Genomic DNA, 26,010 nt, shown 5'->3' on the forward strand with positions numbered 1-26,010 from the left:
TGTGCTTGCGACAGTTGTGAGGACAGTGCTTGAGGGCTGCCTATTTTGGATGCACACAGTACACTGCCTATATGTGGTAAGTTACAGGTAATGTGATGTGTGTGTCATCCATTTTACTGTGTGTGTGAGTCAGAGAGAGGTGTCAGTCCATGGGGTCCCTACAGTGTCAGTGTGTGTGCCATGCATTGTCTCCTTGCCAAGGCCTGAGCATACTGGGTGTGCTTCCGTCTGCCTACAGGAGCAAACTCAGGGGCCTCCTTCTCTGAGTCCCTCTGTGCCTATGGGGACCTTGGTAATGGTGGTGGGCTGTGTGGCCCTTCCCCATGCTGTTCCTGCTACAGCTGTTTCTGCAGGATCATATTGTTTAGCATGGCACATACTATGAACATCCATGCCTATGACCTATGACCCACTAGTTAGTTGTCCCCACACATATACTGCAGTCAGATTAACCACCTTGGGTACTACTGCATAGTGTGACCTATGACCCCCTAGTTAGTTGTCCTCACACATATACTGCAGTCAGATTTACCACCTTGGGTACTACTGCATAGTGTGTGTGAGTCAGAGAGAGGTGTCAGTCCATGGGGTCCCTACAGTGTCAGTGTGTGTGCTATGCATTGTCTCCTTGCCAAGGCCTGAGCATACTGGGCATGCCTCCGTCTGCCATGTGGCTGGAAAGCACTGCAAGGTTCCACCAGATATGTCAAGGCAGCAGAACCATGACTTGAGCATCCCAAACACACTCTATAATGATCCTGGTTTGTGCGTGTGCCTCATTATGGCGTTCTTGTGTGGGTGGGTGTGCATTTCTGATGGGTGTCATGATCCATGGCTCTAGTGCATAGCCAGCATCCCCCACCAGATGGCCATACGGGATGCCTGGTACAGCTGTGACAAATGCCAGATGTGGGAGTCGTGATAGCTTCCAGGGCTGCCAGCACACACATTCATGATAATGCCCTGGGCATTGCACATGACCTGGAAGTTGATGGAGGGGAATCCCTTGCGGTTTATGTAGACCCTACCCTGTTCACCGGGTGGTGCTTTGATATGGATGTGCATGCAGTCTATGGCACCCAGTACCTCCGGGTATTCTGCTACATGGTGGAAGAGAGACGCATATTGCTGGTCCTCTCCTCGTGGGTGTTGGGGAAGTAAATGTGCTCACCAGCATGTGGTAGCATGGCATCCAAGAACTGATGGAGTACCCTGGATGCAGATGTCTGTGAGACCTCCATGATGTCCCCTGTAGGTCTTTGGAAAGTACCTATAGCTAGAATTCTTAAGGCTACACATACCTTGGTATCCACTAGGATGGGTTCCCCTCTGTTGGCTCTAGGTCTGAGTTGAGGCCGTCACAGCTCGGTGATTTGCTGAAGTATGTCTCTGTCCACCCTTTATCTCCAGATCATGTAGCCCCTGGTAAGTTACCCTGGGTCTGAACACTCTTCTCCTCCTCCTCAGACTGTGGCAGTTGTCAGCATTATCCTCCTCTCCACCCTCAGCCTCTAGCACATAGTGATGGATCAAAGCAATGGCAGCCCCTAACATTTTTCCAGTTAAAATTCCCCCACATGTGTACACCAATAGTGCAGAGTCTGTGGGAAAAAACAGACTGTAAGGTGTTTCCATAGTTTATACTGTTGTGCTGCGGATGCTGCATGTATGATTGCCTAATTATGATGCTTTCCACCTGCTGGTTATGTAATTTGTTCTTGACTGCTTTTATTCTGCTATTTCCCTTTTTTCCCTTCCCATTTCCTCCCCTTTTAAGCCCTGAGGTGCACCGCGCAAACCTGGTGCCCAAATGTAAACAGTCCTGCTATTTCTGGGGTTTTGTTTTTTTTTTTAGACCAGGTGCATGTTGCATAAACCCATTTAGCTAATTTAAACACAAAGAAATGGCCCTCCCCTGGATGTGAACATGGTCCTTATTTCATGAAATAAGTCAATACAGCCTCAGACACACACCCTTGCTTAGCTGTGCTTAGCTAAGCTTATCTTTGCACCATATGGCTCCAATGTGCTTAAAACATGCCTGACACAAACCCTTTTCATATCTGTTGCTCCTCCTTGTTATATGATCATGCTATAGCACCTACACAGCTAGGTGCAATTTGGCACTTAGAAGATTTTTGTGATTCAGTAAATTTCCCCTCATTTGCATACCCCACTGCCTTAGTCCATAGTTACTACACTAACACAGTGCCTTTCCTTGACAGCCACTGTTCCCTGGTATTGTTTTGATTCTGCATGCCATAGACTATAATGGAAAAATGCAGATTTCCCTTGAAATTGAGTTTTCACTTTTTTTTTTAGACACAATCCTATTTGCGTGCCGCTGCCCTATGCTTAAATGGCCAAGATCGGCCCAAAAATAACTTTGATTTTTATAAAAATGAAGCAGATTTCCATGCCAATGGCCATATATTTGGCCAGTGGCATGCCTAAAGGCTATAATACATGCTTTTTTGGGAGCTGTCATGCCTCCGTTTTGTTATTTGCAGAATGTATTCGGTTAGTAACCGAATACATTTCTGCAATTAACACTGTTCTTGCATGGATACCTGCCTGCTTGCTGAATCACTAATTCACCTCATTTGCATGATTTTCACCAGGAAATGAGGTAATTAGCATTCTGCACTGGTTTCCATGCAAGAGCAGTGCATTCAGGCTCGTGCACGGCAAAACACTACTTTACTGGATCGCTTGGTGGCCATATTCCGTGCAGTAGCAGCTATACTGTTCCTGCACGGAAAATAAGGGTTATTGAATCCCGGTGACTGATAAAGTACTTTCTTCTTGTGGTTGGGGGTTGGCATAATGGTTAAGGTGCTTACCTCAGGGACAAGAGATACAAGGTTTGATTCTCACCAGTGGACATTGGCTAGGTTTAAATTGGCCTACAAGGGCAGTTAGCTTAGTACTTACCTATTACCCTATTAACCATATAGCATGCAATTGTACTAAACCACATTTGCAAAGAAAACCACTTTAGCTAAGTCAAGTTCCTAAACTACCTTGGTCAGCAGTAGTCACTGATATCTTCGAGTGGAACAATTAACACTACTTAGTATTGGTAGACTCTTATTTGAATTGGTTTGAGATTGACTTACTACCTAATTTAGCATCCACTACTGTTATTACTAAGTTGAAACGTCATTTCTCAGTTCATGGTAGTCCACACAAAGTTATTTCTGACAACGGTACTCAATTTACTAGTCAGTTGTTTCAGAAATTTGCAAGAGAATGGGACTTTGTACATGTTACTAGTAGTCCTGAATATACACAGTCAAATGGACAAGCTGAACGTGCAGTGCAGAGTGCAAAGCAATTACTTGAAAGGTCAAAGTGTGACAATACTGATGTCTTTTTGAACTTACTTATTCTCAGAAACATACCCTTTGACGATATACATCACTCATCTGCTCAAAGACTTCTATCCAGGCAAACCAGAACAACGCTACCTATTAGTTCCAGTTTATTGAGGCTTAAAGCTAAGAACAACAGAACCATCAAGGCTCAATTATTCAAGAAACATTCTATGCAGATGTCTGGTTATGATAAATTGAGCAGATTTCTTCATTCATTGAGGGAAGGAGAGGCAGTGAGGATACAAACAGTGAAAGGTTTCAACTGGATTGGTCAAGTTACAGGTATATGTGCCGAGCCAAGATCCTACCTTGTAGAATCTGAGGGTGTGGAGTACACAAGAAATTGCAGACATCTTCTTCCTGTACCAGAATCATCATCTCAGCATTGTACCTGTGATACAGACTCTAGATCTCAGAACGAACCAAACTTTGTTCCCATCCCAGGGTGTGTTTTAACCTCTACTTCCATTCCTGAGGATGTTCCAAATACTCCCAAGGTTGAACATTCTGTAGAGACAGCTCCAGTTGCTAAACCTAAGTCCCAGTTTTATGTCACATGATATGGCTGAATGTTCAGGCCCAGTGTGAAATACCCAGCAACATGGATGTAACTGAATATATGTACCTAGTCTTGTATAATTGCATGACAAAGAACTACTTATATTGTCTGCATGCCAAATTCATAACATTGCATGACCTATTTCTCAAAGAGGGAGTATGTAGATCACAGTGTATGTGCTATATCTTTAAGAAGCATATCAAGGACTGAACATGCACATATAAATACCAGGCACGTGCTACTCCCAGTGCCATTTTGAGAGTGCAGCCAGAGAACGAGCATGTATGATTGCAGTAGTTAGTTTGTATATAAGGTACTTAAGTTAAATTCAGTAAACTTCTATCATGATGTGTTTGTATATAATAAAACTACTTGAACAGAACCCACGGAGACTCTTCTATTGTGTTCAAAGGGGGAGAGCGACATCAGTGATTTCAGATCTATGTCAAGGGGCACCAAGGTCTTGCTACACTGATAACAATGAGCAGGATTAAGCAACTTAATATGCTTTACTGTGAATTCACCAACCCTCCACCAAACAATTTAACAATGTAAAATGTCCCTAAACAAATTCTCCCACCACCCCAAACTTCTAAAATCTTCAACAGCCAAAATGCCAACCATGAAGCAATAAACTCAACTCCGAAACCCTCCCCAGCCAGTTTTAAAGCACTTCCCTCACTGAACTAGCTGCTAATAATTTCTAGGGGCTAAATAAACCTGCCATTAAAAAACTGCTCCAAACCACTGCCTTGCATTACCTACCAAAGCTACCTTTCACCACATATTAGATTAATTTCTACTGCATTCCTGTCTAACCCCTTGCAACCACAGCCCACTACCATAACTACTCACCTTATCTTTATGTACTAACCATTTAAAAATTGTAAAGGACTTACTTGGGACACAATACTACAATGACCCAAGCCAATTGCATTGGACACTACAGTACAGACAGCACACAACTCAACTCAGTCTGTAGTGTACATATCAGCCCTCCTCTCTTTCTACCTGTCTTTTAACCTCACTCACCTCCACCTTTAAGTTACCATCCTCAGATTACCTCAAACACACCTTAAAGGAACAACCCAGTGACAAATATGTCTGCAAGGTAAACTCCATTTATTAAGATTTTTTTACAGTCTACATGTAATTGTATTGCATTTATAACAGCAAACGCTTGTTGGTTTGTAATTCATGTATTAGTTGTTTGACACTTAGCAAACTGTAAAGTACATTACATTTGTAGACTATACAGGTTTAATTCCTAACTCACAGTTAGTGTACAACATTTGAAACTATATTTATTTTGTGCATATATTTTAATTTTACATTAATAGTTAAATCAATTGCATATTTTCATTTGTTTATGAATCTGATTTGCTGATTTACAGCTGTTCAGTTGCTTTGCAATTTATATTATTGTCTTACAGGATAGCTGACTGTTTGGTAACGTAAAATAGCATACTGCAGATTTTCTCCATTTAAATACTATTTATTAAATGTTTCCAAACATATCAAATAATGAACAGTTACAATTATTTACAGCAATTTAAATACTTTTGGACCACAAACATTTTTAAATTAATTTAAAAATATTATTTACAGTATGTTTGGTTACAATCAGTGTAGTGTTGCGCATAGTAGATTAGTCTGAATCCAGCTTATACTATTTTAATATTTCTAACCAGTCTTATGTTTCTGTCTATTCATATTGTATGGGTTCTTGATTCTTCTCCTTATCTTCATCATGTCGTTACTGTAATTTCTTTGTGTATATTGTGGGGCTGTTTTACACTTTTTGGTTGCAATGGATTTAACCAGGTATGAAAAAATCAGAGTCTGCTACAAATGCTTGCATGCTAGCCGATCGTGACACACTTGCTCATTGCCACTTGCTGTACATGGCAAATGCCCTCTCTTCCATTAGCCTAATCCTACATAATTACCTAGCCACCTCCTATCTGACCCTACTGAACTGCACAGCCATAAAAGAGACCAATCTCTAACCTTTATACCCCCACCCAGTCCCTAACTCTAACCTGAATCATCACTCCCGAATCCTAACCATAACGCTCACCTCCCACAAAATTTCTTGATCGTTCCCTAAAGATGACTACACTCCCCCACCCCTAAAGTTCCTGATTGCTGCTTACACCTAAAATCTCTCTCCCACCTCCCATCATGTAAAGTTCCTAATCGGACCCTAACCCTAAAACTTCACTACAACTCCCTAACCCTAAACTCCCCTCCCACTGCCCAAACCTAATTTCCCTGATCATTCTCTAATCTTTTTTCCCCTAATCTTAAACCTCCCTCTTCTGCTATATAGACCTAAATCTCCCTCCTGATCTCTGTCCGAGATGCTAAACCACACTCCCACCCCTTTCCACTTCCTCCCCAAGGCTGCTGCACTTATCTTGCTCAAATGTGGCTACATGTTCTGGTGAGGTATAGCAGCTCCACTTTTCCACATAGCTGCCATTATGTGCAAAATCATGAAGTCGAGCTCAAGAACAAGTGGCAGCCTGTTCAAGCTACAAGATGTCCGAATCCCTGGCTGACAGGCAGTGGTCTTCAAGCACCTGGGACTTGGGAGCTTATAGCAGACACAGAGAATCATCCCATCTCCTGCATTTCTATATCTTCAGCCTCATTTGTCACCTCTAAAACCTAACATGCATAAACTCCATGAAGTATTTGTCTTTCCAGAACATCATACCACGTGTTGTATGCCATCTCCCAAATAAATTTTATATTAATACAGTTAAAAACTTTGCACCCTGTCTGCCTTAGCATAATTACATCTCCAGCATTTGCACCTATATTCCCTTTTCCTTAAATGTTCGTGAAGGGGTTAAAAACATCAATGTACTAGTCTCAAATGATGATTCTAAATGTATGTCCATTTCTGCAGGATATAACTTCTATCCCATACTCTTTCCCAGTCTGTAATTGGCACATTTATGTTTTCATTATTTATCTGTTTATCAAATCATTCATATTTAACATCAATACTTTTTCCTTCAGCAAATCAGCATAAATTGCTGCATCTCTACATTTTCCAACATTCTTACATTTCCCTCAAGGTTAAACTTTCAATTTATGTTTACTCCTTATTTCCATGTTCATATTTTCTCTTTTCCTTAAAGCATTTTCCTAATGTGATAACAACATTCTTCCATTTCTCAAAAGACAAAACATTCAATTTACTCTTACTCTTTATTTCGGACTTCATATTTCCTCTTTTTCTTAAAGCATCTTTCCAGACCAATAACTATGAGCTCCAAAATGACCCTGTTGAGTCACTGTAATTTTTATCAACCTATTTCTTTCAAATACATTCCCATTTAATGAGATCTTCTTTGTTTGAGCTGACATTTTGAACAAAGTTAAAAGCAACTACATACATTGGGTAGTGAAGCATCCCCTATTCATCCAGTTGTTTTAACATAATTAGCCTATTGTGAATATTCTCCCAAAAAATATTTACAATCACCAGCAAATAAACTAAAATAAACCCTAACTTTTCCTTCTTGAAAAGCTATCTCTAATTCTTTCCTGACATTTTAAAGCTAAATTTTCAATAAATATTATAAAAATGCATCGGACAATAGATCATTCCTGATTTATAAAACAAGTTTTTCAATGTTGTGTCTTTAGGCTTTTCCCGCTTAGGGGTCGCCACAGTGGAACTCCGGTCGGCTAATGATTGGCAGTTGATTTTTACATGCTGAGTTGCCAGCCCTAATGCACAACCTTCAATGAAGGTACGCCCATTCACGCATGACTCCACACAGTAGACGCTCTAGCTGAGAGTCGAACCGGTCTTACAAGTTTTTCAATAACTAGTATAAATAATGCAGCTGACAACAGGCAACCTTGTCTAGTACTCCATCTAATGTATATTCTGTCTGTCACATTGAGATCAATTAACAAATATGTTTGTTTCTTCTTGTACACCACTATTAGCCAAGACAGAAAACTGCCACCCAAGTTTTTTATTTTAAGAATTTCAGACATGAATTAACAGTTGACTGCTTAAATGCTTTTCTGATGTCAAATAAAATAATGAATGCATGACTATTATCAAAAGAACATAAATTCTGGCTGGTTTCCATAACTGTCTTGCATAGTTTACAAGACTGTTGTGATTCATACTCACCATCTCTATCCAGGTACTTGTGGAATAGATGTCAGCCAGTGCCTGGTTTATTTTCTGTGACAACACAGTAAGGGGTAAGTTGGTTAAGGAATAGCAGTCTTCTTTTCTAAACAGTCAAATAATGTCTAACTCTACCAAGTGTACAATTCTGTCTAAATATATTGCAGTCATTCTTCTTTCACTCTGAGATTTGTATGTTTGTAGCAAAACACTAAAAGTTAGATATGTCTTACTTTTGTGGTGATTTCTGTGGATGCATGACCTCTGTTGAGCCTCACCATAACAAGATTATTTATACTCCCTCTTTTGGGATAATAAGGGCAATTCATGTTTTGATGACATCATTAATATGCTGACATGCTTGCTTGATAATGTTTATTAAAAAGAATACAGCACTGTGTATGTCTGATCAATTTACTGTCATATGCCTATTTTGAGACCTTAAAAAAGTAAGAGAAGGAAGTGGCGATTTACTGTTTATTTCCCTTTCTCTTTGTGGTTTACTTAGCCATACAAGAATAAGACATATAGAACTCATTGTAAACACATGCTTTCTATCCTAGAGACAAAGCACTGTATTATTCATGTATCATAGGTATATAGTTTCATAGGTTTATATTAAGCTCAGGTTGGAGAGCCAATGAGAGGCTTATCCACATCAGCTTTGTAATGATAATAATAGATTAGTTTGCACTTGAGAAGAGATCATTGTTATTAATGCCAGGCATTAATTTATGGTTACCCATCCAGTCATTTGAGGTTTGCTTTAAATTTTTTTTAAAGAGGCAGTCTGCTTGATATGCAGAAGGAATCTATTCTAAAACTATGACTACTTTTGGAAAGAAACTTAACACCCCAGCAGGTCTTATTGATCTTATAGTGGAGGTTTATGTCCTTGGAGTGGGTATTAGTTGACTTGTTTGATCTATGATGGTGAAATTTGTTGAAAAGTAAGGGGGTTTTCATAGCATGAAATGTTAGGCAAAGATTGGTTCTCACAAACATGTAAGGGGCTGAGTAAAGGGTTAAATATTTTGTCAGGATGTAGCTTAAGTGGTTAAAAGCAGAAATATTTATAGTTAGGAATCTTTGTAGACCTTTCAAATTGTGCAAGGTACTTTGTGAAGTATATTCCAAATGGGGCATTGCAGTCAATAAAAAATGGTGACAAAGATATTCTTGGATGAAGAAGAGATGCCATAACAGATAAGCTGTGCATGGCAGAATGAAAAGCTGACCACAATGGCATTGGGATCAAAAGCTCATGACAATATGGATATCTGGGTCTGTAATAATTGGGACTGTTTTAAGAAAAGCACCAGTGATATGTTAAGAGAAAGAGACTGGGTCTTACTAAGGTAGCTGTACTAAACTTTTAGTATTTAGGATCAGAATTGTAGCTAGGTCAGCAGGTACCCTTTGCAGATACCCAAACTAGCACCCCCTCATTCCAAATTTGAGAAATAAAAAAAAAAATTCTGGATGTTGAAGACCATAAGAAAAAAGTTTTCTCCAAGCTGAAAAAAAAACTGGAACAAGTCACTTTTTTCTGATGTAACAAGCAGCTTGTTACCAATAAATCACTATACACTGAGAGCTACAGCGCTTTAGCTGTAACTGCAAATGCAGTATCAGCATTTGAATATGAAGTCAATGCTGCACTTCACACCCACTGGCTTCTGCCAGTCATGCCCCCTGACAGCTTGTACCTGGGGTAGAAGCCCCCTTCATCCTGCTTTATTTATATATCTCTCTCAGCCCAGGATTAGCACATCAGATGGAAGTATCGTGGGATGAGATGAAGCAGCATCTAATTTGAAATCATCCACAGACTTCATTATCCACACGCTCTGAATGCTCGTTTGTCTCTGAAAAGTAAATAGCATACTGAACCTATGACTAAACACTGTGGGATGCAACTATTAACACAGAGGCTATGCCCCCTTTCTTGGACTACACAAGTGAGACTCAAACAGGTGTACAAAGGCACTTTCATCAAGTTCTGATATAGCAAAATAATTTTACTGAAAGCCACTTTCAGCCATTTACAGCAATAATGAAGTTTATACTTTTCTGCACTGGATTAACACTAAGATTTGAGAGTTTGCTTATAATGTCCACATGGGCAGTGGTGTTGAAGGCTTTAACAAGGCCAATGTAGGCAGTATGGAGAGTCTAGCTGTTATCTAAAACTTATGTGACCTTGTCAAAAAAAATTACCAGGTTGTGTACACAGGACCTAAATCCATAAATCCACATTGATTGAGGATGGGGGTGCTGGAGGCCACCTATTTCATTGCTAATTAGTTCCATCACTTTACAGGTAATGCTAGTTAGACTGGTAAGCCTATAGCTATAGGGGTGTGTAGTGGGCTCACTCTCATGGAGACCAATAACTGTGGCTGTTCAACAAGTTTAGGTGCACAGGGTGTGTGTATACTCAGGGTGAACAGCTTTAGGAGAGCCGTGGCTAAGTACTGTAAGACACTTGCAAGCATGCAGTCTGAAACATTGTCAGAATCCATGGAGCTAATGAGTCAGGTTTGGAAAGATCAGATAATATTTCACCAAGGGCGATAAAAAAATGGTACAATCATGAAGGATACTGTAAGGGAGATGGCATGCATGGGTGGTGTAAAGCTGGAGTTAAATTTGTCAGCAAGGATGTCAACTATACTTTCAAAGTCACAGTAAGATACACCTCATAGCAGCACTGGGTATTACTTCTGAACTTCCTAATGTAGCAGAAGAAGGTCTTGTGATTGTCCTCAGTACTACCTCATCAGATCATAAGAAATTCAGTGCATGTAAGTACTGTGACCATGTAAGTCTTGCCAGTACCCACCCTCAGACTGCACCTTTTCTTTCAAAGGAAGGATAGGCCAGTTAAGCCTAGGGAGAATTTATGAGTACCCATTCAATCAACCAGGTAACATTAAAGGGAAGATAATGCACCACACTGCTCAGTTTGCAGAGGGAATCTATTTCAGAGGTGGGGAAGGGACTGAACCACCTCTCCACCATCTTTTATTATATCTTCTAGTGAAGATTTAGATCCATAGTTCTGATACTTCTGAGAGTATTTGATCTGTGGGGATACAAGAGATACAGGACCACTGGGTCCATAATGGGATTGAAGACAAGGGATAGAAATCTCCCCAAGAGTCTGTATGGTACTGAATAAAGGGACAGTACTTCTATTTTTTTTCTGGTAGCTTATAGTTTTAAGACAGTGATCTTCTTAGTTAGTAAACCCTGGGTTTTTTCTAGTCATTTGTTATGTTCAGTGAGGTACTTCTCAATGTGGCTATTGTATTCAATAGCTAGCCTGATCAATGCTAAATATAAGGGGAGATCGACCACTTTAAAGATAGATGATATTTCTTTGATGATTAGCTGTGCTAAGTAGACTTTTTGATTATTGTTGTTAAATAAGGAGAATTACTAAACCAGGTTCTGACGTCTCTAATAGCATTCTCATTGTAGAGTGGGGTATTGTTTACTCTGCATGCTGAGGGGATTGTTTATCAAATATGACAACATTGCACTTTATAGCATTTAATATGAGCCAATTTTTAGCGCACCAGGTATTTACAAGTGCAATTTTTTGCTGAAGGTTTTGGACATCAGAGGGGGACTTGACAATGACATCTAGTTTGCTGTCACTTGGTTAGCCAGAAGTCTTAGTTTCTCAAGATCAGACAAGTAAATGCTAAACAAAAATTGTCTCTGCACTGAGCCCTGCAAGACACCACTGGTCACCTTTATATTCTCTGATGTTGCACCTACCGCACACACCATGTGGATTCTTTCTTGTATCTAATTTTCTATCCATGTTGCCACCTAGGGATCTGTTTGTAATGCATTAATCTTAGTATGTTAGCATTGGAAATGATGACAAATGCCTTGGCCAGGTCAAGGTACACTGTCTGAACAGCATTACTGTTGTCAACTGCCTGTGTTTCCCTTTCATAGGTTCATAGGTTCATAGATTAGTACTAGGCTAACTGCCCTTGTGGACTATTTTAAGCCTAGCCAATTACCCCATGTGAGAAGCAAACCCTGCACCTTGTGTCTGTAAGGTAAACACCTTAACCATTATGCCAATCTTCTTCAAAGAAGTTAACCAGATTTATTAGACATGAAATGCCCATTACAAAGCCAAACGGATATGAATCTAGCCTAATGAGACTTTTAATATCATAATCTATCCGGTCAGTTATACTATGTTCCATGGCTCTACAAAAGATGCATGTTCCATGGCTAATGAGTGTAGGTCACTCTCCCAAAATGATTCATTAGCATGTATCTCAACCAAGGAGACAACACATCAGAGTGATCCTACAGACCATGATTGATCACTGTGATGGGCTTGTCTCTGAATCAGAAATGGCTGCCAGCAGTAGTAGAAGCGCATGTTAGGCCTTACCACTGTTGGTGGCTCTTCCAAATCTGTCCAACTGTTTTCTAAATTTCACATATTCTATATAGGGCTTAAGTTACTGGAAAACATCTCTGAAATGTGTGGTCTTTGCTTTTGCATTAGTATAGGATCACATTTAGGGAGTAGCTCAAGTGCCTGGTATGAGAATTGAACTGCTGTCCTTTAGACTTTTTAGGTGGGAGGTAAGATCAAACAAAGTTCAAAGTCAGATCAGTATTCAGAATCACCTGTTTTGTTATAAAACAATACTTTTCTGGTTCTGCATGATGTAGTATCTAGACACCTCTGGTCTTTGTTAATTTGTTATATGCAGACAGCCTTTCCAGACTGTTTCATGACTGAATTAGGGCACTCAGGGTCAAATTGCAAATTCAGCTGTCTTTGTTTCACAGTTATAAGCCTTTTTCAAGCTGTGTCAAGTCTTAAATTTTTAAACTACTAGATGCCTTAGGCTGCCTCTGTACCTATTATTCAGATTTCTTATATGCAGTATTTGACTAGTTTATCATTTGAATTAGAGTATACCTGCACTCAATCACTGTATGTAGTTAAATTTAATTTTATTGGCTGTGACTTTGCTTTATTTGCCCTGAAGTTTCTTAGTCTTACCCTGAGCTGCTTCCTGAAAATGGAACATTAAGTCTCAGTGAGATATTCCCAATTACCAGACATTTAAGAATAGCACAAATAAAACGATTCAGTTTTGTGTTGTTTTTTTTAAATAGGAATAGTTGAGCTGCATTTTTAGACTTTATAAGAAACGAACATTTCATAAGTGTGAAACTGGTCACTAAAGCATGCGCAGGCTGTGGTCATTGCTAAACTAGTCTGCATTCTAGAACTGGTCTGAAGCTGACCATTTGGGACCTTTCCATAACATGTACTGATCCCATCATCCCACCCATCATTCAACAGTTTTGATGCAGATTGCTACTTTTCCTTTGGAATGCAAGAATTCTTGTGGATTTTAAGGTTAGAAATTTAGAATATGTGATAATTAACAATTCATTATTATGGTAGACTGTGACACATCTCAAGATTAAAGAGCTGTAAGTCAAATAAATGTGTCTTTGGCATAAGAGACTTTCATTTTAATGCTAGCTAGAAAGCATTTACACGAGACATAATATGTGAGATCACCTGGAGTGGTGTAACAGGGCTAAGTATTTTCAAAATTTGAGAGTCTTTGTTGAATCATGCAAGAAGACACTAAACTAGGTGGAAGAATGCAGTAATTGTGAAAAGGCAATTAAAGTTAGGATTAAAAAAGGCCTAACTACCTGTAAGTATCGAGTGCCTCAGTTTATTCCATAGGATGATATTGTTTGAAATTTTGAATATGTAAGTACTACAACTGTAAGTACTTGCTGTATCGATTGTCTAAAGTAGTCTTAAAACTAAAAGAAAATGTAACTTCATCAGTGAGGTTTTGCAAAGGTAGTACTCCAACGTACTTATATGATTGCAGAATTCAACATCCAAAATATGCTGTCTGGCCTTTATGTGAGTAAGGTAATTCTGGACAGTACAGTACCTTATTCTCTGATGAACATTTGCTATTTCTGTGTCCAGGCTTTGTGTGTAAGAAAGTGTTTTCTTAAATAAAGACATACAGACACATTCAATCACTAGTGTACACAAACACATACATGAACACATGCAAACATAAATGCATGCTGGAGTAATTTCATGACTTTGTCTTTGTCACTACTGGCTTAGATGAGCCAGACTTCTGAAGAAGCGCCTTTGATGTTGTGCTGTGGATGTAATTATAACTCTTGTCTGCCACACCTGTTTCAGCTGAAGCTTGTATTGGTTTCGAGTCTAGCAAGTCAGTGAAAAAAGGGCAGACTGGGTTTTAAAGTTCATCTGGAACATAAAAATTCCTTCATATTTGTTTTTTCACTTGCAAACATATTTCACTGGAAAAAAACAATAACATTTCTCAAAGCCTACAACTAGATGGTATGTGCATTAATTCTATGGATGACAACAGGATGGAAGTGTATCTTATCAATATAGTTTGGTTGCCATTAGACCAACATATCAACAAGAGCATTGACTTTAAGCTGGAAAGGAAAGCTCATATCATATGCGAAAGAACTCTAGAAAAAAGATAAAAATAATAGGCAGACAAAGTCCCAAAATCACATATAATTTTAAACACTATTCTAATTCACATAAAAAGTAAACTGAACAATACATTTTGCATCAGTATGCATTTTTAAACAGTAAGACCTATGAAGCTGTAATGTCCATCGTTACTGACTGTAATCCTCTGTGATTTACCAGAAAATCACCAAAATTTATGATAGACAGAGCAAAAATATCAAGTAAATTCAGGGATGTTGTGCAAAATCAAGGACATTTAAGAGGTATGCTTTAAAGTCATATTACATTAGCGTAATAGAGTTTTTTCACACACAGCAAAATTAGACTCAAACACCTGAGATCTACCCATAATTTACTAAGGTATCTGGCAAGCGGTTAGTAAACAAATTAGGAAGCATTGGAGTGGGTCCTGTAATGGTAACATGGGTAAATTGCTAGCTGTAGAACTTTCACATATCCGACAGTACATAGCCATCCTTAGTACAGGAGACCGAACCTTCAGTATAGCTTTTCTTTATGAATAGATCAACCAATTAAATGACTTCTAGATTCCTTGACCTGTCTATTCATTTAAAGGGAAGGTCTAGTGGATAATTTTGACTAGCAGAGATTAAACTGCTTCGTTAGGAAGCATGTCGGGTAATCAGCCTGTCTTTCTACTCTATGACTTTACTATTCGATTAATTTGTATAACAAAATTAATAATAATAATATTAATTGCTTACTAAAATTTTATTTTATAACCAGCTGACCTCAACACCCATTTTTTTCCTTGTTTCATTCCCCGCGATTCTTTTCTCAGAACCTCATTCAGCTTTACATTAACATATTTATAAAAGTGAATTTGATCTCTTTACAGCTGAAATATTATTATTTTTATGTTCAAATAGCCCTTTTTTCTATCTTAAATTAGTTCATAGGTTCATAGGTAGGTACATGGCTGTTGGCCTTAAGGCCTATATAAGCCAAGCCAAAAAGGTACTCTGGCTTTCGCCACCCAAGAAAATTATTTTCCTGTGCTCCTGTCGAGCAGAGCCACAGAAGTGATCCCCAGGGTGAATTTCCTATTTCCCATCCAATCATCAAGATTTTTCTTGAAGAGTGCTAATGAGGAGCTTTGTTTGATATAGACAGGTAGTTTGTTCCAGAGTATGGGAAGTCTCTGGGACAGGAATCTATCCCTCCAGCATATTCTGTTTATTGTGATGACAAGGTTTAGGTCCCTAGAGCATGTAGCTCGGAGGGATTGGGATTCCTTTAAGTGGAGCATGTCCAACAGCTCTGGGTTTGACATAGCTTTGTATGTTAGGCAGAGATCGAGTCTGAGTAGGCGATATGTGACAGAGTAAAGCTGGAGTTTTTTGAGATGGTCTGTGTAGGGCATCTGTTTGAGCCTGGTAATCCTCTTTATGAGGTATTTTTGCGGCCTTTCCAGTTGTTGTAGATGTCTTGTGTGGTACATACCAAAAGGGCATTATACTCTATAATGGGTCTAATGAGTGATGAGTAGAGGGAAACAATTACCACTTTTTTCCTGGATGAGAAACCTTTTGTGATGAGGTGTGCCACATAGAAGGATTTCCTGGCTACTGTGGCAATGTGATTATCAAAGGAGAGACTACTGTCCACCTGTGTCCCAAGGTCTCTTATCACACTTTCACTGTTAAGTAGACTACCGCCTATGTGGTAGTTCATGGGTACAGAGTTTTTACCAAAAGGGATGACAATGCACTTTTTGGCATTGAGCATGAGGCCATGACTTTGATACCAGGCATCAGTCTCAGTGAGGCCCTTTTGTAGGATGTCCACATCGTTAGGACTTTTGATTATGATTCCTAGTTTTCAGTCATCTGCGAACTTCATTAGCCAAAGACCTTCTGTGTTAGCCTGTACTTCAAAGAAGTAGACACCAAACAGGAGAGGACCCAGGACTGAACCCTGTGGTACTCCACTTGTCACTGGTCTGAAGTCGGATTTGCAGTCTGCTACTTTCACAGTGTGGGTTCTGTCAGTGAGCCAGTTGGCAATCCATCTTGTGACATAGAGATTTATACCTAGTTTAGTGAGTTTATCTATAATTCCAGAGTGGGGGATGGTGTCGAAAGCCTTGGCAAGATCTAGATAGGCTGTGTGAACCACCTTACCCTCATCTACGGCTTTGGTGACTGCTTCAAAGAAGTCTATCAGGTTTAGGAGACATGATCTGCCTTTTTCCAACCTGGACTGGGTGGGGTCCAGAGTTTGGAGATTACCACTGTCTTTGTTTATAAGTTCCATGATGATACGTTCCATGGCCTTGCAGACCATGCTCATCAGGCTAATGGGGCAGTAGTTCCCAGGGTCTGTGGTGGAACCCCCTTTGTGGAGTGGGATAACTGTCGCTGTGTGCCATTCAGTGGGCACAAAGCTTGAGGTGAGGCTATGACTGAACATGGTACTTAGGTGGGGTGCCAGTTCATTCTGTAGTTTGTGTAGAATGCAGCCTGGGATGTTGTCAGGTCCCATGGATGCTGTGTTCTTGGCTTTGGAGAGTGTGGTTTTTACCTGTGCAGCTGTGATTACAGGAACTTTGCATTCTTCTGGTATAGCGATGGGCCCTTTAGGGGATGAGAAGTGGGTAAAGTTAACACCGAACCTATCTGCCAGGATGTTTGGCAATATCAGTTGGTTTTGTATATTTAGTGCCGTTGTGCAGTAACTCAGAGCAGATCTGAGTGTTGTCATTGAGATTCTTGACATAGCTATAGAATGCTTTGTGGTTGTCTTTAGAAATAGTGGTGATTTTGTTTTCGCAACTAGCTTTGGAGGATTTTATGAGGTATCTCAGCTTCTTACTGAGGCTGACCAGGGAGTTCCTCCAATCATGGGATTTTACTCTTTTTTGCAGCAGTTTCTTTCTTCTGTTGTATAGGTTCATAGGTTCATAGGTTCATACTAGGCTATCTGCCCGAGGGCATTTACAAGCCTAGCCCATAGTTTTGTGGCTTACGCCACCCCTTTAGTATGGGGAACTATACCCATTATTTTGCTGTGCCTCTGTTGAGCAGTGACACTGAGGTAATCCCTGGGGTATATCTGCGATCTCCCATCCATTGGTCAAGATTTCTCTTGAACAAGGCCAGCGAGGTGCTCTGCCTCACATATACTGGGATTTTATTCCACAGCATAGGGAGTCTTTGGGTGATGAATCTATCCCTCCAGCGTCCTATTAATAGCCGTGTCGAGGTTTAAGTCTCCGCCCTTGTGGCTCTGACGGATCTAGATTTTTTGAGGTGAAGCATATTCATCAAATCTGGGTTTGACATGGCCTTGTATGTTAGGCAAAGGTCACCTCTGAGCAAGCGGTGCGACTGAATAGAGCTGGAGTTCTTTCAGTCGGGCAGCATAGGACAGATGTTTGAGACCCTTTATCCTTTTGGTGAGGAACTTTTGTGGCCTCTCCAGCTGCTGCAAGTGTCGGGTCAGATACATTCCGAATGGGGCATTGTACTCAATCATTGGTCTGATGAGTGATGAGTATAGGGAGACTATGACCTCCCTTGATCTAGATGAGAATCCCTTCATGATAAGGTGGGCAATGTAGAAGGTCTTCCTAACTACTTTAGCTACATGGGTTGTAGTGTTTGTTTATGGCAGGGGACCACCAGATTGGCTTCCTTTTTTTGGAGGATAGCATCTTGGTTCTGTTAGGAGATAGCACGATCCATGCACTCATGTAAGTGCTTATAAAGTGCATTTGTGTAGGATTCAGCATGTCGAGTTTTAGATTTCTAATTAAAACTTTTTAGAAAAAAGTGAGCATACACCATAAAAAGTAATTTTGAAAAACTTTATAACTTCCAGTTTTTGCACGGTTATTTGCAGACAACTGTCCTGATAAAAAAACATCAGATGAATCTATCTACTTGATGATTACTGATGTCTCTGAGTTTTGGAAGTGACTGCCAGACTAAATAACTAAGGGGTACATAACATGTCAGGGTCAAGCAATCATACAGAATGTTGTATACCACTGGCCCATACTTGTATATTATTGACTGTAATTCATTAAGTTAGTGGAATAAACGGGATGAGAAAGAAGGTGTGCAAAATTAATATACACATTTAATGCAATGAAGTTTGTGCTTCTGTCAGATGTTTTTTTTCCTTATTTCTTTATTTATTTCTTGTATGTTACATTTTTTTCTCACAATTGCTATGTTCTAGGTTTTGGGATTCGGGGATAGAGTTTTTCCATAAACAATACAAATCCTTCTTTTGCAATTGTAGGAATGTGTTACCTAGAAAACTCTGAAAAATTAATGGGAATCTTCTGGAATTTCTACTGTGTCATTTTCAATTCCTCTTTCCAAATAAATTACATGGAATAAGGCAGAGCCTCAGGGCTCCAGCAGACAATATTTGCAACTATGCCAGAGAAAGCATCACTGGACAGAAAGAAACTACAAAAGGCATTACAACTTCCATGTTGGCATGCATATCTATCCAAGCCATGTCAGCTTGCAGAAAGGAGCAGCATGGTGTCTCAGCAGTAAGAACTCTGCCTAAGTGTTTTAGGAACCATGGTTCTGAACTGACTCCAGCTTACTGTTTGTGTGTAATTTTCATGCTCTTCCCATGATCTATAAGGACTTTCTCAAGAGAGACCATGTAGTTTTAATGAAGTCCTCTGAATTGGTGAAGCTTGAGTGTAAGCCTCTTATACAGGATCAATAGTTAGTCCCGCTTGTTAAAAATAAAACAGCTGTTTATGAAGTAAGTTCCTGGCTTTTCCATGCAGCTATTATATGTGTGTGTGTGTGTGTATGTGTGTGTGTGTGTGTGTGTGTGTGTGTGTGTGTGTGTGTGTGTGTGTGTGTGTGTGTGTGTGTGTGTGTGTCTGTGCATATATATATATCTATAGCTATACATATATATATATATATATATATATATATATATATATATATATATATATATACGGGTCTACTACTGGAGATTGAAATTACACTATTTCAAAATCCAGTAGTAGATGCTCACTAACGCGAAAGTGCACTTCACCGAAAGTGCACTTTCACAAACACCACTTGAGCGAATGGTTACGGACCTTAGGGTTAGGGCTTGGGTTAAGGATAGTGGATAGATAGTAGGGCTATCCACTATCCTTAACCCAAGCCCTAACCCTAAGGTCCATGACTACCGAACCACACTGGAGGAAATTGTATGTCCTCCATGGTGCAGTAGTCACAGACCTATGTCCTCCACTGTGGTGCGGTAGTCACGAACCTTAGGGTTAGGGCTTGGGTTAAGGATAGTGGATACCTAGTAGGGCTATCCACTATCCTTAACCCAAGCCCTAACCCTAAGGTCCGTGACTACCGCACCACAGTGAAGGACATTGCCCATTCATTGTAGTGGTGTTCGTGAAAGTGCACTTTCGGTGAAGTGCACTTTCGCATTAGTGGGCATCTACTAGTGGATTTTGAAATAGTGTAATAGTGTAAGGTTCCAAATTGATGTATAAAAAGGAAGGGCTGTAACCTTGCAAGTCAGTAAATTTGGCCTCCTGCTAAAATGGTATGTATGTGTTTAGGAGATTCACTTTGGGAGAAGTGCTGCTGAAAATAGAGACTCTTGTGGAAGGCATCTAAAGTAGCCTGGACATTTTCTGTTCTCAGGAATCCAGAAGAAGAGTTCCAGTAGAAAGCTTCTAGAGACTTAATGTGAGACAGTTTCCCCGACTGTCATAAAAAGGTTATTTTTGCTGTTTCTTTTTTTTTTAAAAAACATTTTTTATTGATTTTTATGAAATAATACAAGAAATATGATATATAGATATGCACAATATATGTCTTAAAAACATCATAACATGGAACAAGAACTATTTACAATATCCATAACAAATGTGATGTCATTGTTGTGATTACATTTTATTTAGTAGTTTTTCAAGATTCAACCAAGTTAATTTCTTATGTGTTATCTTAGTAGTTCTTTCTGAAATAGTTTGCATCTTCCTATTACATACAAGTTTAGCTAATAGTAAAAAATCTGTAAATGATAGGATCTTTTTACACTTCCAATTTGACGTAATGATGTTTCTTGCAATTGCAAGCAAGGACCAATGGAGGTACACCTGTATTTTGGGGATATGTGTTGGCATCGGTGCATTGAACAGTAATAATGAGTCAAATACTTCACACTTGTCCGGCCACAATGCTTTTATGAAATTTCTGAACTCTATCCAGAAAGGAGTTACTATTTTACATGTAAGAAACATGTGTACCCAATCTGCACAAAGTATTTCCTCACATCTCCAACATTTATTAAGATTATTAAGATTATTTTTTGATATCAAGTCCATCTTATGTGGGGTAATAAAGTTCCTATGGATGTATTTCCAAGTGAAGATTTTCCAAGAAGGGGATGACGTTGTGCTACTAAGTGATTTAAGAACTAATTCTTTATCACTATCTGAAAAAATGGATTTGTTTATTCTCTCTGTGAAATTCTATAAGGAGTCCTCTGGGATTTGCATATTGGTTCTTAAAGATTTATATATATGTGACAATGATAGAATATTATTAACGTGCAAAGTGTTTATTTCACAAAGAAGAGAAAGTATTTTAGGTAAAGGTGTTGTGCTGGTGATATGACATATTTTGAATTCATTAACTATGTATTCTCTAAATAGTTGTATGTTCAACCAATTGTTGTGCTTTATGTTATACCTGGCCATAAGAGAACATGGTTCGTGGATATTATTATTGCAGAGAAACTGGTGCCAGAAAACTAAGCCATTTTCTTCCATTACTTTTATTTTAGATCTGTTAAAAGAGTCCAGACATGTCTTTATGTATGCTATGGGAAATATTAAAAATATTAAGCTTTTTGTCATATGATTTTTGTTTATTATCTTTTTATAATTATCTAATATATAATTAGTGAAAAGAGAATTTTTTTTTATTCTTATTGGTATTGTAGAAATGTTCTTTGACAACAAGGAAGATTTTTTTTATTTTCTGAGAACATATTATTGCCAATATTTATGTCTATGTCAGATAATAACATAGTTACATGGAGATTTTTCCAATTAGAACTATATTTGGATTTTAACCATTGGCTCATCACATTAAGTATGGTCAATTCCGCATAAAGTTTTAAATTTGGAAATGCTATTCCCCTATCTTTCCAGCTTCTGTAGTGCCAAGCATGGCTGATTCTTGGCTTTTGAGGAAACCATAGGAAATGTATTAACATATAATTTAGTTGCTTCATTAACTTTTTGGATGGGGAGGCAATTAAAGTTTGGAAGTAGAACAAAATTTTGGGTAATATGATAATTTTTATTAATAACAGTCTTTCTTCTATTGTGAAATACATTTTATTCTATATATTTAAAAATTCCTTAACAGTGGATAATAGGTATTTGTAATTTGTTTTTAAAGTATTATTCCAGTTTGACTTTATGTATATTCCTAAGTACTTAATGGTGTCATTTGCCCAGTTAAAATTGTTGTGTTTTCTTAGTAAAGTGTTTACTTTTTTGTTTATTAATAATGTTTCTGTTTTGGTGTGATTAAAGCTTAGGCCTGAAACCTCTTCAAAAATGTGCAGGGATTTTGTTATATGATCTATAGAGGAATCTATATTTCCAATTGTTAGCATGACATCGTCCCCAAAAAGTTGTATTTTAGAAATGTAGCTTGGACTAATAGAAAATCCCCTTATATTAGAATTTGCTCTTATGAAGTTAGCTAGAGGTTCTACTGATAGGGCAAATAATAAGGGGGAGAGTGGGCAGCCTTGTTTAGTACCTTTTAGGATGTTGAGTGGACTTAATAAAAAAGCGCCAATTTTGATGTATGATATTGAGTTAATATATAATCTGTTAATTATATCGATAAAGTCAGGGGAGAAGTTATATACTTCTTAATACTTTAAATAAATAGGACCAATTTATAGAGTTAAAAGCCTTGTTTAAGTCTAGGCTAATAATTGATAGTTCTTTTTGTTTTTTTTCCTGTTAGCATGATCTACTAAGGAAAGGAGCCTGATAACATTGTCTTGTACTCTTCTATTTAGGATGAAGCCTGTTTGATCATCACCTATTATGTTAGGCATCAGGTGATTTAATCTGTTAGCTAATATTGATGTAAAAATTTTATAGTCCACATTTAATAGTGAAATGGGATGATACAAAGTTACTATTTTGGGGTCTTTGTCCTGTTTTAGGATAGGGGAAATCATGGCATATTTCCAGGAAGGGAATGAGCTTGTCTTTTTTCTGAATTCCTCAAAAGCTTGTAAAAGTATCTTTAATGTATCGTCTGTGAGTACTTTATGAATTTCTCCTATTAATCCATCTAATCCTGGGACTTTATTGTTCTTAAGACTTTGAATCCTCTCTTTTAGTTTACTTAATGTTATTGGTTTGAGAAGTTTGGTATTCTGTTCTATTGATAGTTTCTTGCCTATTCTCATTTAAGAAGTTATCTTTTGGGACATTGTTATTAATATTTGGATTTGTGTTATTTATTATTTTGTGATGTTTTCCGAAAGTCTCAAGAATATCTTCTAAATCTGTTACAATTTTAGTTTTATTTTTAGTTACATCAACAATTTACCTTATATGTTTAACATTGGTTAAGTTTTTTGATTTCACAGCTAATCTATGCATGTTTTTTGGGTTAACACAGTAAGACTGTAATTTGATTCTTTCTAAATTTATTGCCACTTTGTGATTAAGAATTTCCATGTAATCAAGGTTTACTTGTTTCAGTTCTGTATTTGTGTTTATGTCTTTATTATTTAGATTTCTTTTTAGTTCAATTTTTGATTGTATTCTCGATAACGTACTATCCCATTCCTTTCGTTTGTTTAGGTACCAGGTTTTGATTTTACCAAAAATGTAAGATTTCAGCGTATCCCAGACAATAACTTTAGAAGTACTATCACTGTCATTTATGTCTAGAAATGTTTTTTTTTTTTTTTTTTCAGTAACCATTCCATAAACCCAGTTATCTTAACAATGTATGCTGGCATTCTTTGCCAATATACTAGATGACTAGATTTCATGTGGATTTTAAAGAAAATAGCATTGTGGTCGAACATTGGACAGGAGCTAATGAAAACTTCCTGAATTTTTGAGAATAAATAATCTGTAACCAATACCTTATTGATGGTAGTTTGTGTGTATGAATCTGTATGAGTAATGTGTGTATTTTAGAGATTTGGGTTCTATTTTTTCATAAATATCTCTTATATTGATGAAGTTGTTCAATCTTTTAGCAGGTGCAGATATCTTAAACTTATCACATTTAATAGTGTCATTTCTGGAGAGAATACAGTTAAAATCATCTGCATACATTATTTCTCCCTTGGATTTGATTGGAAGTAAGTCAAGATATTTATTCGCTGTTGCAGCACCGACATCGGGTATCCAATAAGTATTGGCTAATGTGATTAGTTTTTTTATTTATTTCTAGAATAATTAAGCAGAACATGCCATTTTTGTCTGAATACATGTCGATTATTTTAGGTACTGGTAGTGTTTTCCTCCACAATATCATGGTGCTTCTTCTTTTGGTCCGAAAATGAGATTCTGCGAGTAGAGAGTAGCCATTAAAAGACATCCTATACAAATCTTCTTCTAGTATATGAGTTTCTTGCAAGAATGCAATATCTACTTTCTTAGTTTTCAAATATTTGGTTAAGCTTCCTCTCTTTATAGGATTGTCGAGTCCATTTACATTTAAGGACAAACGTTTATATGAAAACATTCCTCTAGATTGTGTTAGATAGTAAAGATTCTGTTATGAACATAACATGAACACTGAGTATAACTATAAAACATTTTAAACTATTTACAAGTCTAAACAAGGAATATTTAATTCCTGGTTTAATGAGAAGCTCTTCAAAACCACCTTCGTCCATCCTAAGAACAGTAATCTATGTCTGATCTGTGCTACTGCCATTACAATAACTGTATAGAATGTAATACAAAGTGAGAAAAATAAAAGGCTACTCCTTAGAATTGTTACCTATTTGAGTAGTGAAATATCAAAGTGTGTGAAATTAAAGTTAATACTTTATTTGTGATAATTATGTATAATAGAAGTAATTATCTTTGTACAACCAAATCAAAGAGTAATTTAAAAACAAAAAACCTAGTGTATTGTTACTCGAGTAGGAAAACAGTAATGCCTTTAGGTAGCTTAGCTATGAGTCTAAAAAGTTTTCCATATAGAGTTAATAAAAAACGTGGAACTATCAACAATTTTAAGTAAAAGCTATTAAGATTTAAACTAGAGAGTGCAAAAACTATCCAAAAACTAGTAAGTAACTCTCTCTGTAAATTAATAAGAACAGGTATTGCAAGTCCTGGCAATAACAAATGAAGAAATTTCTAATATCTGACTTTGGTACATATTATGCTAGGGACAACTATAAACATGTACATGTATAAATGGCACAGACAACACAGTAATACGCAACAGTTGAACAGCAAATGCTATAGATACACAGACAAAGTAGGTTTGAATACCTCAGACCCCTATATACTGTTATGCAAACATAGTGTAACGGGTTGCAAAATTGCTGTCAGCAATAAAAATGTCTCAATACATGTGCAAGTGTGATCACAACAAAATATAAAGAGTTCACATATCTAGGTACATATTTTAATGGTGGTTGTGTGATAGTCATATAGAGCTATACCTATGTATACCTAGATAGAACAATGCATATGAACAACAACTGTATACCAAAGTTCATGATTACTGACCTGTGCATATGTATCTTAGAATAAGCTATGTTCAAAAGGTTAGTTATTAAATCTAGATAACAAAATAGGTATCTAGAAACTGGCAAGTAACTCTCTCTGCAAATTTTTTACAGATTCTCTGGTACTTTTTTACAGATTATAGTTAAATAAGAACCTTGGTCTTTTAAAAGCATACACATCTTACTTTCATCAAACTGGGGATATAAATAAGTCAGTTAAACTGAGGAAAGCACAATAATTATCATAAACAGAAAAGGAGAGAAACAGACAAATAGAAAAAAAAATTATTTCTCTATGCCAAATATTTTCATAAACTGAACACATAGAAGCCTTTCTGCAAACCTAGCTGTAAACTTCAATTAAAAGCTTGCTTAAATATCTGCATTGTTACAAGCAATTAAAACACTGAATATGCATTTTAACAAAGTCAAATATCATTTACCATTAAAAAAAGTTTATTTAACAATGTGCAGCATTTAGCACTTACTTAAAGCAAATCCTTTCATTTCTTAACAGTCCTTTTGTTCTCAGCAATTCTGTGGCATTAACTTCCTTATTCTCCTCAGATAACATCATCTGAGTATGCTGAGA

This window comes from Protopterus annectens, chromosome 7.part0, assembly GCF_019279795.1.
Source record: "Protopterus annectens isolate FY-2018-M chromosome 7.part0, PAN1.0, whole genome shotgun sequence".
Lineage (NCBI taxonomy): Eukaryota > Metazoa > Chordata > Ceratodontiformes > Protopteridae > Protopterus > Protopterus annectens.